Genomic DNA, 16,653 nt, shown 5'->3' on the forward strand with positions numbered 1-16,653 from the left:
AATCCTAGTCAATCCAATGAATTGTAGTAGCGCTGATTGAGGACGGACGAGGCTTGCCTGCGCCCGCGGCGTGCGACGATCCGTGCGCTGTGGATATGTGGCCTCCATCGCGTCCTTTCCGCCTCTTTTTCCCGCAAGTGTGCTATTTCTTTGCAAAAGAAAAATGGAAATGCGGGCAGTACACGGTCGTCTCACATCAGTACAAAACTAATTTGTACATCACACCGATTATACTTCTTCTCTATCTGTCTCCACGGCCTAAACTTGGAGCTGGGAACGGCCGGAGATGCCACAGTCCGGCGAAGGCTTCCTGTGCACAGAATCGACACACGGCATGTATGATAACTTGAACTGGCCAGCAGTCCGGCCCTAGTCTACCATCAAGTAGCCGAGCTTTGCAACCGTTCCACCATATGCTCCAGTGACGCCATGGTGATGAACTGCTTCTACTTGTCCGTCTGGTTGCCTGGTTGTAGCTGAAGAGCCCCGCCTCTGAATGGTCGAGCCCCGGCGACATGCAGTTCAGCGCTGGCTGAGCCTCGAACAGCATGTCGCGGTCCTGCGCAGCGCCGAAGAGGCCGCCGAGCTCCGAGTTGAGGATGAGGGACGACCGAGTTAAGTAACTGGGGAGCTCCTCGACGGTAAAGGTGGGTAGCTTTGTTAGGGTCGAGCAGCAAACCACAAGGCGGCGCACCGATTCAGAACCCGCTCGGGGAGCACTCAATAGCAGCGGCATGTCTACTAGAATGGATCAATCACCCTGCGGCTTATTCAATTTTGTTATGTGATTACAGGCGGCAGAGCTTCGCGGCGAAGAGCTGGAACTCCTGTCCATGATCACGTCCGTCGGACCGGTGGTCACCGAGTCCGACATTCAGCACGTGGTCTCCTCCTGGACAGGCGTCCCGGTGGAGAAAGTCTCCGTGGACGAGTCTGACCGGCTGCGCAACATGAAGGAGACCCTGCACCGGCGCGTCATCGGCTAGGACGACGCCGTGACAGCCGTGTGCTGCACCATCCGTCGAGCGCGCGCTGGCCTTGGGAGCCCCGCCGCCCGATCGCCAGCTTCGTGTTCGCTGGCCCAACGGGCGTAGGCAAGACAGAGCTCGTGAAGTCGCTGGCGTCCTGCTACTACGGGTCGGAGGATGCCATGGTCCGGCGCACTGTTCAGGGTCGAGACGGTGAGGGTGAAGACGAACAGCGGGCCGCGGCCGACGTTCACAGATCCCACCTTGTCGCCGTCGTGGACGTTGACAATGCCCACGCTCGACGACCCCTCGGACACTCATGGAGTCATGGTCGTGGTCGGGCTTCGTGCAGGGCGTGTTCGTATCAGTAGGTGCGAGTATCATGGGGTGGGATTTGCGTATTCGCGGTTTGTTTTTCCTGCCGAAACGTACTAACGCTAGCCGATGTTTGCGGAGCCGCTGGATGGACGCCACGTCTCATGGGCGCACAGATGGGGGCACGGCTTGGGCACAGGCAAGCCTCGTCCATTGAGGACACATGCAGATTCTAGGGGAGAGACTTAATTATGGGTCGTTACCTACTCCGTGCTGTGGATTGGTGACCCGAATCAGTGATGTGGAGTTACAGGCCCGATCAAAGGAATGCATGTCCGGTGGCAATTCCCCATTAATCACCTTCCGTATTCCAGGTGAGCTACCAAACTAATGGATTGATGGTTTCCAATGCTTTCGGAAGCTGGTGGTGCTGACTACGGAAGCAACGTTCCTTCAAAATTAACTACCTCCTCCACAAAATCAACGTCCCATATTTCAAGCGATCTACCAAATTAATGGATCGGTTCCAATGGTAGCAGAAGCTACAAGCACATACTTCACACTTTAGTTTTGAACTAAATTTATTCCCTATGTTCCAAATGATGTCGCGACAATTTAACTACATTTGGATGAATCTATACACACAAATTTAATCAACTTTATCAAGAAAAAACAACCATAATAAATATTGGGGGCTTCATATACTACTACTCCCTTCATATCCAAAAGGATGTATTAAACTTCATAAAAATATGCATGTATCTTAGTGTATCTAGACATGTTTGAACATGTAGATACATTGCCAATTCAGGCAAAGTTGAGATAACTTTTTATGAACGGAGGAAATACTTTTTCCTATAAAGTTCAAATTTGAAAAGAAACTTACTTAAAGACAAAAGATAGAAGGATGGAGGATCGATTCATGTTCCGCCAACATGCCGTGAAAAAAAAAACTATGTAATCTGCCTATATGTCACCGTTGCCTCATGCCGAGCTGAGTGTCCTCCTGGTCATGAAATGCATTCATACTACATACGCTGCAATCTGCCAAGTTTTCTTCTTTTGCTAGATCAATCAATTAGGTACTTACAAATGGCCACAGTCAGCTCTTGGCTACCATGGATGTTGCTCATCACTGCCCTTGTCGCTGATCACTGCCGTTAGTTCACAAATAATGCCTCAAGGTGAAGACCAATAGTGCTTCAGCTAGCACCAACGGTAGAAGAAATAAAAATTCAGATCGCTGCAACTAGAAACCGCCGAAGAAGACAAAATTCAGTCTACATTGATGCTCAGGGCTGACTTGCAGTCAGCCAGTCACAACAATCAGAGATGAAACCAACAAGCACAAAGACAAGAGCTCCAAGCAATAACACGTCAGGTCAAAATATCAGCTATTATATGTGCCAATGATTAGAAATCGCAAAAAACTAACTTCTCTTGCAAGTCACAGCCACATAATTAAGTTTCCAAAAATAATAAAAGAGACGGACATGTTCATCAAGACTCAAGTACTGGATATAAATATACAACCCTTGTTTCTAATCCCTGCAAGCTGCTAACAATATCTCCATTCGTTCGGTTAGTCTGTCTCTTCAACAACACATTCCAGATTTTGCTACATCTTCTCACTTCAACACATCTACAAAAAATATATCAACATGAATTCAAAACACTTCAACTCTGGCCCGTGTGGCTTTTGTCGGCTGTCCAGCTCCTTCATATTTGGTCCAAGCAACAACTGATCATCGTGTGCAAGATCGGTATGGCTTTGACCTATGTGCCCTTGGTTGGTTGTTAAACGACCTGAGCAACGGATGATGCACACAAGTAAATAAAGATCGGATTCGTAAGAGGTGGCCGCTTCAAAGTGCAAGATTTTCAAGTGAACAGATGATGTTTGAAATTGAGGTGCAAGGAACTATATAGTATGGTTATACACTAGCAAAGTAAAACAACAAAGTGATTTCTTTGCGCTACTAACAAAGCGGCATCTCAAGATGTAAGAAATAACGGCCAACATGCATTGATGACAAGATATGCTTTTAACCTTGAAATATACAAGTTACAAAAGCAAAATGACGTCGATAGGAGATTACACTGAAAAACACCATCTACACAGCTACATTAGCGTACAGTCGCCACTGCACAGATCTATCAACGACCACCAACACGGTTAGGTACATGCTTAGTACTAGGTCTTACTAACTTCGGTACCAAGACAAATCAAGGCAACTTACTAGCAAAATTTCATGAACCAATGACAGGTCTCAGAGAAAGATATAACAAAATATCAGCATATGATCTCTCTCTTGCTACCAAATAATCTAATATGGAAGGAATGACAAATCGCTGGTAAATACACACAAGGCACCAATTGAGGGAAACCATCCCTAGAATTTGAAGAAAAGGGAAGAAGACAACCCGGTTCACTGATATTCCAAGAAAACTGGTCTAAACATAACTGGTTTTCATATCATTTTAAGTTGTGACAACCGAGTTAACTGTTATTCCAAGAAAACAATAATTTGAAGTTTTCAAATCATTCCACAAGAAGACAACTCAGTTCACTGTTATTCACTGTGATCTCATTTTATGCACCATCGCACAACACAGTCAAAAATTGGCTTCAAGTATTGACTGATCTGGTTTCCAAAGTTACCAAAGAGCATGGTTTTATCATCTTTATACTGGAAATAAGTCCTTTCAAATCAGCAAGTATAAGTTTCTCTATTGTGCGCTTCTGAACCACAGGAAAAAAGCAGAAAAATTGCATGAAAAGATGGCATGCAGTAACGGTGCGGACAACACCTCCACTACATCACAGGCAATAGCAGGGGAAGCCACCTTCAGCCAAACTTGGATAAGAAAAAACTATGTAAGGAGATGCATTGATGGGATAGAAAACATTACAATGAAAACAATTGTTCTGCTCTAGGATTCTGGACTATGTAAACAATATGACAAGCATCAACAATAAAAAAAAGCAATGATCTTTATCCAAAAAACGCTACGATGAAGCCATAATCCACCCATAACCAAAGAACATCAACCAAACAAGGAAACAACAATATGAAAAAACATAATTTAAAATATTCATACTTGACAGCGTCGTACATTAAAATAACTATGTCCTGTTACTCCATTTTCAGTGCAAAAGATCAACTAATGTCTGGTTTCTAATGAGAAACTCACTAAGGTACCTCAGCTTCTTCATGGATCACCACCTCACTCCATTCATGATCCATCAATCCATACAGGTAACAAGAACCAGATACTGAAAAGGTAAGCAATACCATAAGAGTGTGAAATCTTGCATCTTATTATAGCATACAACAAAGTTACATTAGGAAAAGTATGACTAAACCGCAGTATAATGTGATAAAACCCACAAGCTACTCAGTACTACATAGAGTGCACAAGGTTTGTTGTAAGAGAGTAATGCAACCTACTCAAGGATCTCAACTCAAGGTAGAAAAGGAATGATACACTTACCTCCAATTGCAAATGGTTGCCTCCGAATAGTTCAACAAAGAGGGGCTGCGTATATTTGGCCACCATGGCTCCACCAACTATCATTCCAGCTGGCAACATGCTCTGGAAATTGATAACAAGTATCATAATGAGATGACATGTGTTCAAGCAAGTAAACAAACATTTTGAACCACCAATATTCTTGTATTCACAAATGCTACCAAAACGTACTTGTTCAGATAGTCCATAAACCTAACTAAGTTGGAAGAAATTTTCACTGTAGCTGGTTGCCCAAGACGAATACTGTACACGAAGGACAAATTTCACATCAGCTACACAATTAGGTTGTACAGTAACATTTACATCTATGAGATCTAGGTTCTATTTAGGTCATTCAATGTCACCTAATTTTATCAAAAGCAAAACAGTGCTTTGCATAGAGTACTTACGTGTGTTGGTGGAGAAAATAACGCACATAATCTGAAATAACCTGTGTATCAACACCTGCAAGACAATAAGAAACACGTTATATGCGAAACAGATAACGTCTAAACAGAATATGGGATTTCTAACTACCAAAAAAGCAAATCAAGACTAATTATGTGGTCATATATCACTGGGAGTTCCGTTCTTCGAGAAGACAAGCTATGATAAGACAATGACATGCAAAAGCCTAACACAGCATCAAATAAATGTAATGGGAGACAGGGAACTCTGCAAGGACACGATAACTCGGGTGAAGAACAAGCAACTGACAATAAGCACCTATAGCTTGAATAAATAAAACTAAGGGATGCAGAATTTAATTTTAAAACTATCTCTGTTCATCTTATTCAAACAGAGATGTACATTTGATACAAAAAAAAAAATTCAAGGAATGCATAACTCAGCAGTCAGCGCCAAAATAGCGCTTAACCACCGGCAAACACAAGTTATGGCCAACCGCCCATAAAAAAGCAGGCTCTGACTACAATCAAACGGATGTTCACAATAGCAAACAAAGAATGATGTCAACATGCGGGGAGGAAAAACTCACAACTACCGATATAGAAATCTTGCTGAGAACAATTTCACATTCGCTCTGATGAAACCAATAGTTTCACACATGAACTATCGCCGTTGTTTATCTAGAAAGCAATCCTTCAGATGAAGTCGGGGATTATTCACTTACCTACCATTAGACCTCAAGCAACTTCGCAAACTCACATTCAGTACCCATGGTACCATGTATAGTTTTAGTGCCTACTTATCATTACTTTTTACAAACAGATTAACAGGATGTAACTTCAATAATTAAAAGCTCTCTTAGATTAGGTGATCAATCAGACTAGACACATTCCAGCACCAATATATGAATATTTTATCATGTAAGTATATAACCAACAATCTGGGCTGGAGAAAAAGATACATCAGGGTTGCAGACTAGAGAAAACATGAGCAAGTTCTAGACAGGTGCTTCTATCGCGCATAGTACATACATTCACAATTGCCTCAAACACAAATTTTCCCTACAATATTTCTGACAAAATCCTTATTCCTTCCTAACCTACTAGGAAAGCATAGGCGCGGCGACACGCCGCGTCCGTGGAGCGCTATCTTTTTTCAAGATTATGGTGAAGCTGAATGACTGTACAATTGCCTTAAAAAAGAGTGGACATTTCATATCATCGTGTGCTCTTGGTGGGTAGTCTCTGGTGTATTTAGTTAGTGAAACAAAGAGAGGGTGAGAACAGAATGGAATATTGTTATTTCATCAGGTGAGGGTCGCTGTTAGTGGCAGAAAAAAAAGATATTATGGACAATGGTGCAAAATATAAACAGGCACTGCTGCAAGAAGAGATCATTACATAGTAGGTTTTTTCGCCATGGGTACTTTACATAGATCTGGGTTCTTGGTCATGACGCCATCAAAACTATAACTGCAAAATACAGACTTTACAGTCAAACAAAAGTGCATCATTGCATGTGTACATTGCCAGGCAGATTTAGTGGCGTAGGGGAGATTCAGACTGGCGACGCTGCTGGTGCCCAAAATTAGCTGTTCTCTTCTGGACGCAAACGACCTGAAGAGGATTTAGTATGCCGCATTGTCATCGTCATCATCATCATCAGATGAGAGGATGATGATTGTCTTCATTGTTGGCAGGGGAGCGGCAGGGATGGGTTCGGCAGCGAAGACTTGTCCAGGGTCGGTGTTGTTCTTGGCTGGGCCGGAGAACAAAAGAGCAAAGAAAATCCTTGCACTTCAAAAGACAAACAAGAGCTGCAGCCATGGGTAACTGAACATTCGGCACAACACCTGCACAACAAAAAAAGATCAAGACAGTTCAGTTCACTCAAAGAGAGGCGAGAAAAGGGTTATTTGGAAAGCCACTGAACAATCAAGTTTGGCCGCATTTTGCAGATGCTAGAAATATTTATAAAATATTATGCTTGGCCTTAGAAATCATTAGAGGCATTAGACATATTTGAAAATTTACTGAGAAGCACACGTGCGACTACATACAGAACAGAAGAGGGCAAAAGTATTTGTATGTAAAAAAGTAGAAGACAACTATACATGCAATCTCGACCTGAGAATCCAAAAGTTAAGCTCAACCTGGAACACAGCATATTTTTGTGCACATAGTTGTACAGTGTAACTGTATCACATTATGAAGGTCAGGTTGCGGATGTTCTCTTAGTTTCTGTGCAGCAAAGTTCAGACCCTACAATCAGTGAACAGCAGGGACAACCTGCTCGAACAAAAGCAGTATGCCGATGCACAGCCAGACGCCGACGATAATACAGCAGCCCTATGAGAAGTTGTGTAGGGAGTAGTAACAACACAACAATTATAGGATACCCCAACAATGCTAGTAGGTCTTCATGCTTCTGGACAGTCAAGAGTTTCAAGCCATTTTTAAACATGCTGTCTCGAAAGAAGGATTTGTGATAAGCGAAATTGAAAGAATTATATTATGCTGGCTAAATCCATACGCACTGATAAGAAATTATTTGTCGGAAACGAACATGTTTCTTCCATAGCTCATATGTAATTTCGTAGTACTATCTAGTTAGTGCACTCATGTATATATTTAGACAATCAAAATATTTTGAGGTTGCAGTCCGTGTACAGACATGGGTGGAATTTTCAAAAAAAATGGATGCTGACATCTGTAGTATATATGTGCCCAATAAAGTATATCTAACTGACCTTCCAGGGAGGCTAAATTTTTTTGGGAGTTCAACAATCCCAATTAAATAGAATGCAATATAACCAAACCATTCTCACTACAGTTCTCTAATATTCAAAGGAAGTTTCAGTGTATGGAAGTAGTTACGCCCTTAACAGAAAGATATAGGAACGAAACCTATGTAGAGAAAGAACTTGAGCAAAAGCAACACACTATTTAGAAGGTGTGCCATTTGTACATTTCTGCTGTACCAACACTACGGAAGATACAGTGACACTGATTCTGCTATAGAACACATGTGGTTTCATGTATTCTTATAGAACATAATAAATCACATTGGTATACGTCATGAGTGCCTAACCTGCGTATTAGAATATTGTTGGCATATTTCGCATAGGTTTTCTTCTTTCCATCTTCTTGCGGTGCATTTGCAAATGCCAAAATTAAACCTTTATCAAACCATAGACACACGATCAGATGCCAATTTAAAAGGAAAACGGGATTACAAAGTGAACATAATTACAAAGCGAATATAAATTCAGATAAAACAAAGTCTGACCTCTTTTGCACCACTGGCTTCGTTTTAGAGGAAAAAATATGATACTTCTATAGAGGAAACCATGGACTTCCTATGGCCAGCAAGATCCATGAATGAGAATTAAGATTTTCATATCCAACGACCAAGAAATAAAACAGATCATATGCTCCCAAGCTTCTCTTGATCGGACATAATTGATACCTGCAATTTGTGGATTTGTTCTAAAAGGAAGTTGCAACTGAAAAACCTTGTTTTAAATTAAACAAAGGACCTACACTTGCAATCATCACAGTTAGTAAAATAGTCAGATCTACTCCTTCCTCTGTGGCATGGTTGATCAAGAAAATACTACAAACGACGAATCAAAAGTGAAATAAAACAAAGGGAATCACCTGGATTTGGAATAAGGAAATCTCACCAGATCTAGCATGAGGAAAAGTCATGGTCAGCTTACCCTGTATCGCAGCAATGCTGGAGCAGATGGAAGACTGGGAGGATGAAAGATAGGCTGCTGGAAGCGCACAACCACCTCCATCCCAGCGCTCCTCACATCCCACAACCGGCCGCACTCCTCCCGCCGAAATCTCTCACCTTCTCTGTCCCCTTCCCGCTAGCTCGCCCAACAACGCTGGCCACGGTGTACGTTGCTCATCTGCACCAGATCCCCTAGGCTAGGTTCCCGACTGGCCCCTCCCGCTCGGGCGTGAGCTCCTCCACCTCTCCACGGCTACAGGCCGCCGACCCTCGAGCGCCTCCATCGATGATGATGTCCGGCTTCCGAGTCCAGACCCGGGAGCCTCGTTTTCCTCGGAAGAGAGATGGGAGTCGGTGCGGGAGATAGAAGGTGGAGGAGATGAGGTTCCAATCAGCGGCAACGAAATAGAGAATGAGACACCTAGACTCTTCAACCGCTGAAAATGGGACACGTTTGCAAGGGAAAGAAGATCATGAGACGTCTAAACTCTAGCACGATCGTAAACAGAGAACGCATTTACCGGATCACCGGAAGAAATAACGGAATAAAGACGGTAGCCGGTAACCTGACGTCTAAAGAAAAAAAGGAAGTAAAAACTACCGCTTGAAGGAAACAACACAGCGCTGACAACCATCGCACGCGTCACGTAACTATCGAAGGAGCGAAGCGATAAATAGCTCGTCTACAGTGCATGAATCAATCTGAAAACGTTAATCTGACCAACTTTTATATAATGTATGTATTATTTGCATTTGACAAGACCATAATGAACACTGTGGACTCAGTGGAGCAACCACCATACATAGAAAACTGGAAGGGCTGGAGTGGGATTACTCAGCCCCTGAAAAAATATAATAATCAGTAACACATCAGTGGAGGAATGGATCTTATACATAAAAATAAACAAGGTAGTACTCAGCCTGCTAAAAGTGTAAGATCTAACATGGCATGCACAAGGGTGATCTTATATGCTACTGCCACACGTTTTTATACCTCCTCGTGTCGATACTTTACTACGTTTGCAGAACATTGACCCGACAGAATCATATCAATGTTGTAGAAAATGGTTAACTTCCAAAAAATTGGACAGCAACAGATTACATCTAGAGAAGCAGAGTTCTAACACGATGTAGCCATCCAAAAATCATGAACCTTGTACAATTAATTTCATAATGGCTAACTCTTGCGATTTCTTCCCACCGCTATTTCTGATCACATCCATGTGTATATACTAATTGTTTAAAGTAAGCACTAAAAGGTGCATATTTCTCATGTTCTGGGAGATGAATCATACTTTATACAGCACCTAAACACAACAAAAGTTCCAATTTTTTAGCCCTCGAGCAAGAAGGGTGAACTCAGAGGTATACCTTGCTACGATGTACAAAGTAGACTGGCGATGCGCTCGGACTTGTTCATCGACGCGATTCCACTCTGTGCTTGTGAGGACGCAGTGCAGCCCCGGGCGGACAACAGCGAACACCGCCATGGCCATGGCTCCCTCCTGGCCAGCTCCACTTCTCCCTTGCTGCCCTGCAAAACCATCGATTAATATAAAGAGCACCCTAAGTCAAATTGAAGGGGATACGCAACAGAACCTTTAAGCTATAAACTAGCACAATGTCATGAACTAATGACAGAACTCAACGAAAGATAGTACAAAATATCAGCATATGATCTCTCTCTTGCTACCAAACAATCTAATCGAGAAGGCATTACACAAAGAAATCGCTGGTAATATTACACACAAGGCACCAATTGAGGGCCACCATCCATATCACAAGAAGAGAAGGGGAAGAAGACAACCCAGTTCATTGGTGTTCCAAGAAAAATGGCCTAAACAAAAGTACCAAGTTAAGGCCTAATGGTGTACACTGAACAATAATGTAGTGCCTATGCCAAAATACCGATCACCTTCATGCACACGAGCTACGCACCATAAGTTGCAAATTCTAGCATCAAGTATTATAAGGAACCTATATAACATTATAACTACATGCTCATTATTCAAAATGAATACAATCTCAGAGTCAAGAATAGAAAGATCCGACACCTTGCATGTTCAGGGGCACTCCTGAAGAGAGCCATGACAAGGGCTAAAACAGAGCATCAGTGATTCAATAGCACCTGCCACAAAATTTCAGCAGCACATATTACATTTGTGTGCTACTTCTTTTACAATACATTCATGAAGTACCATCCACCTAACTACCGAGCATCTTCAAGAAATAAGAGCTCGGTACTGGAATCTTAAGTTCTAGTAGCTGATGAAAAGTCATACATAATTCTTAAAACCAAAGAAGGTTGGGAGACAAGGTGAAATGTCTTATGGTTCAACAGTAAGAGAACAAGTTATTCTATCTATCTCCTCTCAGACATCCACTCAAACAACTGTGTCTAGTACAAGAGCCTTCAACCTCAGGCAGCTAATGATTTTACTATAATTAGAGACAATTAACACAAACACGTGTTTAGATAAAGCAATGCCATTCCGTTCTTTATACATTAACAGAAACGCATGCCGAGCAGCAAAGCATAGGGTCAGGTAACTGGTTTCAACTTCTTAACTGAACATCGGTTTGATCATAAGTCCACAACAGGCATCATACATAGGTTACTTGGTTCGCTTTCACTTAAATGTTGACCAACATTTCGAGGCTAAACTTGATATATGCATCATGTTTGGTGATTCTCAATATATTTTGTACACGATGCAGAACCAGACTGAAAACGAGGGCTCGTAAAGCATCACAGGTTCACGGTACAAAATGAAAAAGGACCAGGACCAATTATGTAAATTTTAACACTGGCTGAAAGAAGATATCTGGAGATTTTCACACACAAAAAAGAACTAGATGGTGCACAGGAGAATAAACCAAAGAAATGTAATCGAAGACACAGAACTCCCCAAGTAATCAGAGACACAAAACAACTATAGCTTGAATAAATAAAACTAAGGGATACAGAAATTTAATTTTTAAACTATCTCGGTTCATCTTATTCGAACAGAGATGTCATAAGAAAACGCCCGGGAATGCATAACTCAGCATCAAAATGGCGCTTAACCACAGCAAACACAAGATATGGCCCTCTGACCATAAAAAAACCAGGCTCTCACTTGAATCAGATGGAGAATTAAAACATGATGTCTAGGCCACATAGTATATTTTTTTAAGAAAAAACAGATCTTAATTTCGATGCACCTCCGATGTCACCCTACTCCAAATAAAACCATCATGACTACCTAAACACACTAATAACATCTAGCCAACGAGCGGAATTCCCCAAGGATCCACATTCCAAGTCTGAAGACCTTCCTTTGCCAAATATTTCAGAGAAAAGAGTCACTTCAGTTAATGAAGATAATAGCTGAGGGTGTTGTCGTATTTAGGAAGTTATGTTTCAAGCATAGGTTGTCTCCAAACATCGTTTCATGCAGAGGTCAGGCCACTAGAACTTCCAGACCAGAGTTTTTAGCTAGTACATAATACACAAAGCTCATTCGTTTTTCCCTTATTTTCGTCCACCATGTTCTGATAATGACATCAAGCCGGTACTATGACTAATATGTAAGACGAAAGCACAAATGGAAGCCCGCACCTATATACAGGTAAAGTTTAAAGGAGGTAACTCGATGCAATTTTAGCTATAAATTTCATAAGTGGCTAAAGATCTCCATGCTATATTTATTTTAGAAATTAGAGCTACTCAAAACTAACCAAAACATCAAAGAAGATTAACCAATTGTCTTAATTATAAAACCGATCAGTTGCGGAAGAGTTCATGACCGCAGAACAAAAAGAGCAAAAGTAACTAGCACCAGACCATCACAATTATTTTCATGACATCCAGGTGTGCTACCACCAGGTGGCATAACATGAATGGTGTTGTTTTACTGCCATCTCTACCACACAAACCAATATTAGCAGGCACTCACACCTAGGTACTGATTTAGGTATTAGGAAAGTAGTAATCAGTTCAAACCAACAAGCCTGTAACTACCCTAGCATATATTTTGGTTTACTGCTTAACGCAAGGGCGTGTAAAGCCTTTTTGTGACAAGTGCTACCAATATTTCAAATATGGGATGATCACGGTCGGTTATAGGGCCAGGAAAATAAAGTACAGTTCAGTTCAACGCATGGTTACAATCTATGTACATCATAGCTTTAAAATCTAATTCAGCCCTTTATAACTCTGTGTATATTTAGCGTTTGTACATGTAGCTCTTCATTGATAAAATAAGCTACAGTGCAAAGTTTTTCTACAGTTTTCTTGTAAAATAAAAGGGTCCATAACAGTTTATTAGATAGCAATGGAACAAGTTGGTTTAACTGGCACTGGTAACATGATTATCCACTAAATCTGGAGACAACAAGGAATTTAATTTATCTCAAGAATAAACCACATAAGGTGCTATGCACTAGTCGACAGTTGACTGGCACCTAACAGTCTAACACCTAATCGCCTATGCCTATTAGCCAGAACTAGCTAGGCGGGCTAGGCGGATGCCTTTAGAACATTGCCTGAGGGTCAACTACCCACCTCACTTTATTCAACGGAATTAAAGAAAGAGGAAAGGACAACCACATCCCATTACAAGTATCAAGATACTTTCAGGATTTAGATACAAAAGAGAGTTTAAACATCTCCAGTATAGAGAGCTAATTAACATTATGCTCACATTACTTATCTTCAAGATTTGATTCTTACCACTATGCCATTTTTTAAATTCGGTTAACAATTTTATGAAACTTAGAAGTACTCCTCCATATATTAGTCAACCTTATGGAATTAAAAGTATGCCAGGAACATCCTACTTCCTATTTTAGGAGAACAAAACTAAACTGGAAATGCGGACCAAGGTACAACCCTATATGTTAAAATACAAGGCCTCTACAAATAAAAAAAACTCAAGAGTTTATTTGGCCTGAAGCTTATCAACACATATGCAGAAGTTTGAGCCAGAGAAAATCAAAGTCAATATCCCCTTCCACTGAGAAACCAAGGCTAAAGTGACCAGTAGCAATATCAAGTTAACTGTTTGAAAGCACCAGAGCATTCAAGATACAGTTGGTATATCTTACCTCCAAATATGGTTCTCTTCGAGAAAGCAACATTAATATATAAACCTTGAGGTAGCAACCGTTTTCATCTAGGCTGTCTTGTTCAACATCCCAGATACCCTGTGAGAAAAATAGGTCAACAATAATTCCCATGCAGTAACCAAAATTAAAGCAATAATATAGCTAAGCAAAACATTTCAGCTTCCCTACAACAACAGATCTATGTTTCTGTAAAGTTCACTCCTCATGGTGGTCTGCGCGAGAGATGGACATACTTGTATCATGGAGCAGGTGCTGACGACAGGCAACGTGAGGCTGCGGCCAGCATAGCACCAGAACTGCCAGAGCCAGAACGGCTGGGAAAAGCCGGACCGAGCCATGTCACCCTCCCACCCACAAAATCATGGCACCGCCCTCCGTGTCGACGCGACGCTGGCGGAGTACGGCTACCGCCCGCACATCCACGGTGTCGATCCCCTGCGCGTCCCGCTCTACTACCCCCAGGCGCAATTCATGGCACCAGAGGCGCCGCCACTACAGAGGCCGCCGGCAAGGACCACATCGGCCCACTCGCGCTCCGGCTCGTCAAACGCCGGTGGTCGCACACGCTCGGCCGCACACGCGCCTCCTTGTGCCGGCATCGTCGTCCACAACAACCCACGGCGCACGGCTTCCGCCCCGGCTAGGAGGACGCCGGGGACGCTTCCACACCGGCGCGTCAAGGAGGAGGACGCTGCTCCCTCAGCACCACCTCCGCCAGTGAAAAGGCAATGGTGGGAGATGGAGGCGGAGGCGCAGGCAGCCCTCTGTGGCGGCGACGACCTGGAGGACTTCCCCGGGCAGCGCTTCATCGTCGGCCGCTCCGTCGAGGAGGACTACCGGCAGATCACGCTCGACCCGCGGCAGGCGGCGATGTAGTCCGCCATGGACTACGGCAAGAACTTTGTCGATCTCGCCGGTCCTTCTAAGCCGCGGGCGGCAAAGGAGGAGGAGGACGATTGGTCCTTCGACTTGTCCAGGGACGACAACGGCGACGACGCGGATAACCTCGACTACAACGCCTTCCAGGGGCACCGATAGTTTCTTTTTAGTTTTTAGTTCAAATTCGAGTCACTTTTGTATAAAACTAGACTAAAATCGTATGAATTTCTTTTTTAAATGTTTTTTTACATTTCAATTCTATTGGGGGCTGTCGTATGGGGGGCGCCGGTGTGGGAACACCTTCCCCAGATGAAGGATGCAGTGTCGGCGCCCCCCATATGGCAGTGCCGGCACCCCCACCGGCGCCTATTTGGGGGGCGCCGGTGGAGATGCTCTAATAGGACCATAAATAAGATTACAAAAGAGTTGGTGTGACTTCAGTACCTTCCCATACTAAAGACTGGAAGCCTCTCGGTATAACTCCGGATCACTTTCTTTCGCTCTATTGTACGCATCCATGTCAACTTCTCTATTCCTGGTCCTCTTTTTGTATGCAGTATGCAAGGTATCTGATTAAAAAATGCAAGCAAGAAAAATCTTATTAGAAAACAATTATGGAAAATGGTATTTACTATAAGTATTGTTAGCTACCTAGCTTCTGATTTAACTTAAACTAATAATATATTAACATCAACTTTATGACGAAATAATTATGTAATTTGCACCTTGCACTGTGTGTCATTCAGTGTTAACAAACAAGCAAAACCCTAAACTGATGTTCCAACATAGGAAGCTGTATGCAAGAACAACAGTAACTAGCATGGACAATAATCACATGCCTTAGAAAGTGGCGAGTAGCTATGACAGCAGCATCATATTCAGGTGTGTGATGTGCGTGAAAGCTGCGGAATTTAGTACAAACAAGATCTAATTACACTCATGAATAGGTAACCATGAACCATAAAGGTCAACTATTCAGAACCAAACCCTCTGTAAAAGGAAGCTCCTTTTACCAAAGATTCCACTAAAACCGGGAAGGAAAGCGAACCTTGCGCCTGCATTTGTTGACATCGTAGCCACTGTGGTACATCTGGCCGATGAGCAGCTGCATACACTACTAGGAAAAGGCTTATTGCCGGCGCACCAAAATGGGCTATTGCCGGCGCACCAAGAGCCCGCCGGTGCGAACGCGCCGGTGATAATAGCTTATTGCCGGCGCACCCGCTCGGTGCGCCGGCGGTATTCGCGTTATCCCCGGCGCACCTCGTCTTGTTCGCCGGCGGTAAGTTATACAAGAAAACAAAAAAATTCAAATCTAGATCCGGATCTAGATCTAGATCAAGATCTAGCTAGTCAACCGTGGTTGTCGTCTATGCGCCAGATGTAGGAGGTGCATGAGGTGCATGAGGATGCCGGAAGCTCCCAAGATTGGCGGGCCGGTGTAGGAGGAGGAGGAGTAGGCCGGAGGAGGAGGAGTAGGCCGGAGGTGGAGGAGCCCGGAGGAGGTGGAGGATGCCGAAGGATGCCGGAGGTGGCGGAGGTGGCCGACGGTGACGGGGGAGGCCGGAGATGTTGGAGGAGGCCGGAGGACGTCGAGGAGGCTGGAGGTGGTGGAGGAGGTCGGAGGACGTCGTGGCCGTCGGTGGAGGAGGAGGATGAGTAGGTCGCCGGAGTAGCTCGCCGCCGCAGAAGCTCGGTATAGAGAAGGAGGAGCAGGAGG

General features: G+C 43.3%; 2 long non-coding RNA genes across 6 annotated transcripts; both read right to left on the minus strand.

Annotated features, from left to right (window-relative positions):
- Positions 1–4,410: 4,410 nt before the first annotated feature.
- LOC124653348 lies at positions 4,411–16,041 on the minus strand. Of its 5 annotated transcripts, XR_006987878.1 has the most exons (9): positions 15,982–16,041; positions 15,378–15,502; positions 14,034–14,132; positions 11,000–11,073; positions 10,317–10,479; positions 5,207–5,261; positions 4,989–5,060; positions 4,779–4,880; positions 4,411–4,560 (listed from the first exon to the last, which is right to left on the minus strand). It is a non-coding gene; the product is annotated as an uncharacterized LOC124653348 (long non-coding RNA). The 5 variants fall into 5 exon arrangements; XR_006987881.1 differs by lacking the exon at positions 11,000–11,073 and having other exon boundaries at positions 10,317–10,474; XR_006987880.1 differs by lacking the exons at positions 15,378–15,502; positions 15,982–16,041 and adding an exon at positions 14,288–14,395.
- On the minus strand, positions 6,875–8,911 carry LOC124653349. Its single transcript, XR_006987882.1, has 3 exons — positions 8,493–8,911; positions 8,295–8,382; positions 6,875–7,056 (listed from the first exon to the last, which is right to left on the minus strand). It is a non-coding gene; the product is annotated as an uncharacterized LOC124653349 (long non-coding RNA).
- Positions 16,042–16,653: the final 612 nt, after the last annotated feature.

The sequence above is a fragment of the Lolium rigidum genome, chromosome 5 (assembly GCF_022539505.1).
Source record: "Lolium rigidum isolate FL_2022 chromosome 5, APGP_CSIRO_Lrig_0.1, whole genome shotgun sequence".
NCBI classification, from domain to species: domain Eukaryota; kingdom Viridiplantae; phylum Streptophyta; class Magnoliopsida; order Poales; family Poaceae; genus Lolium; species Lolium rigidum.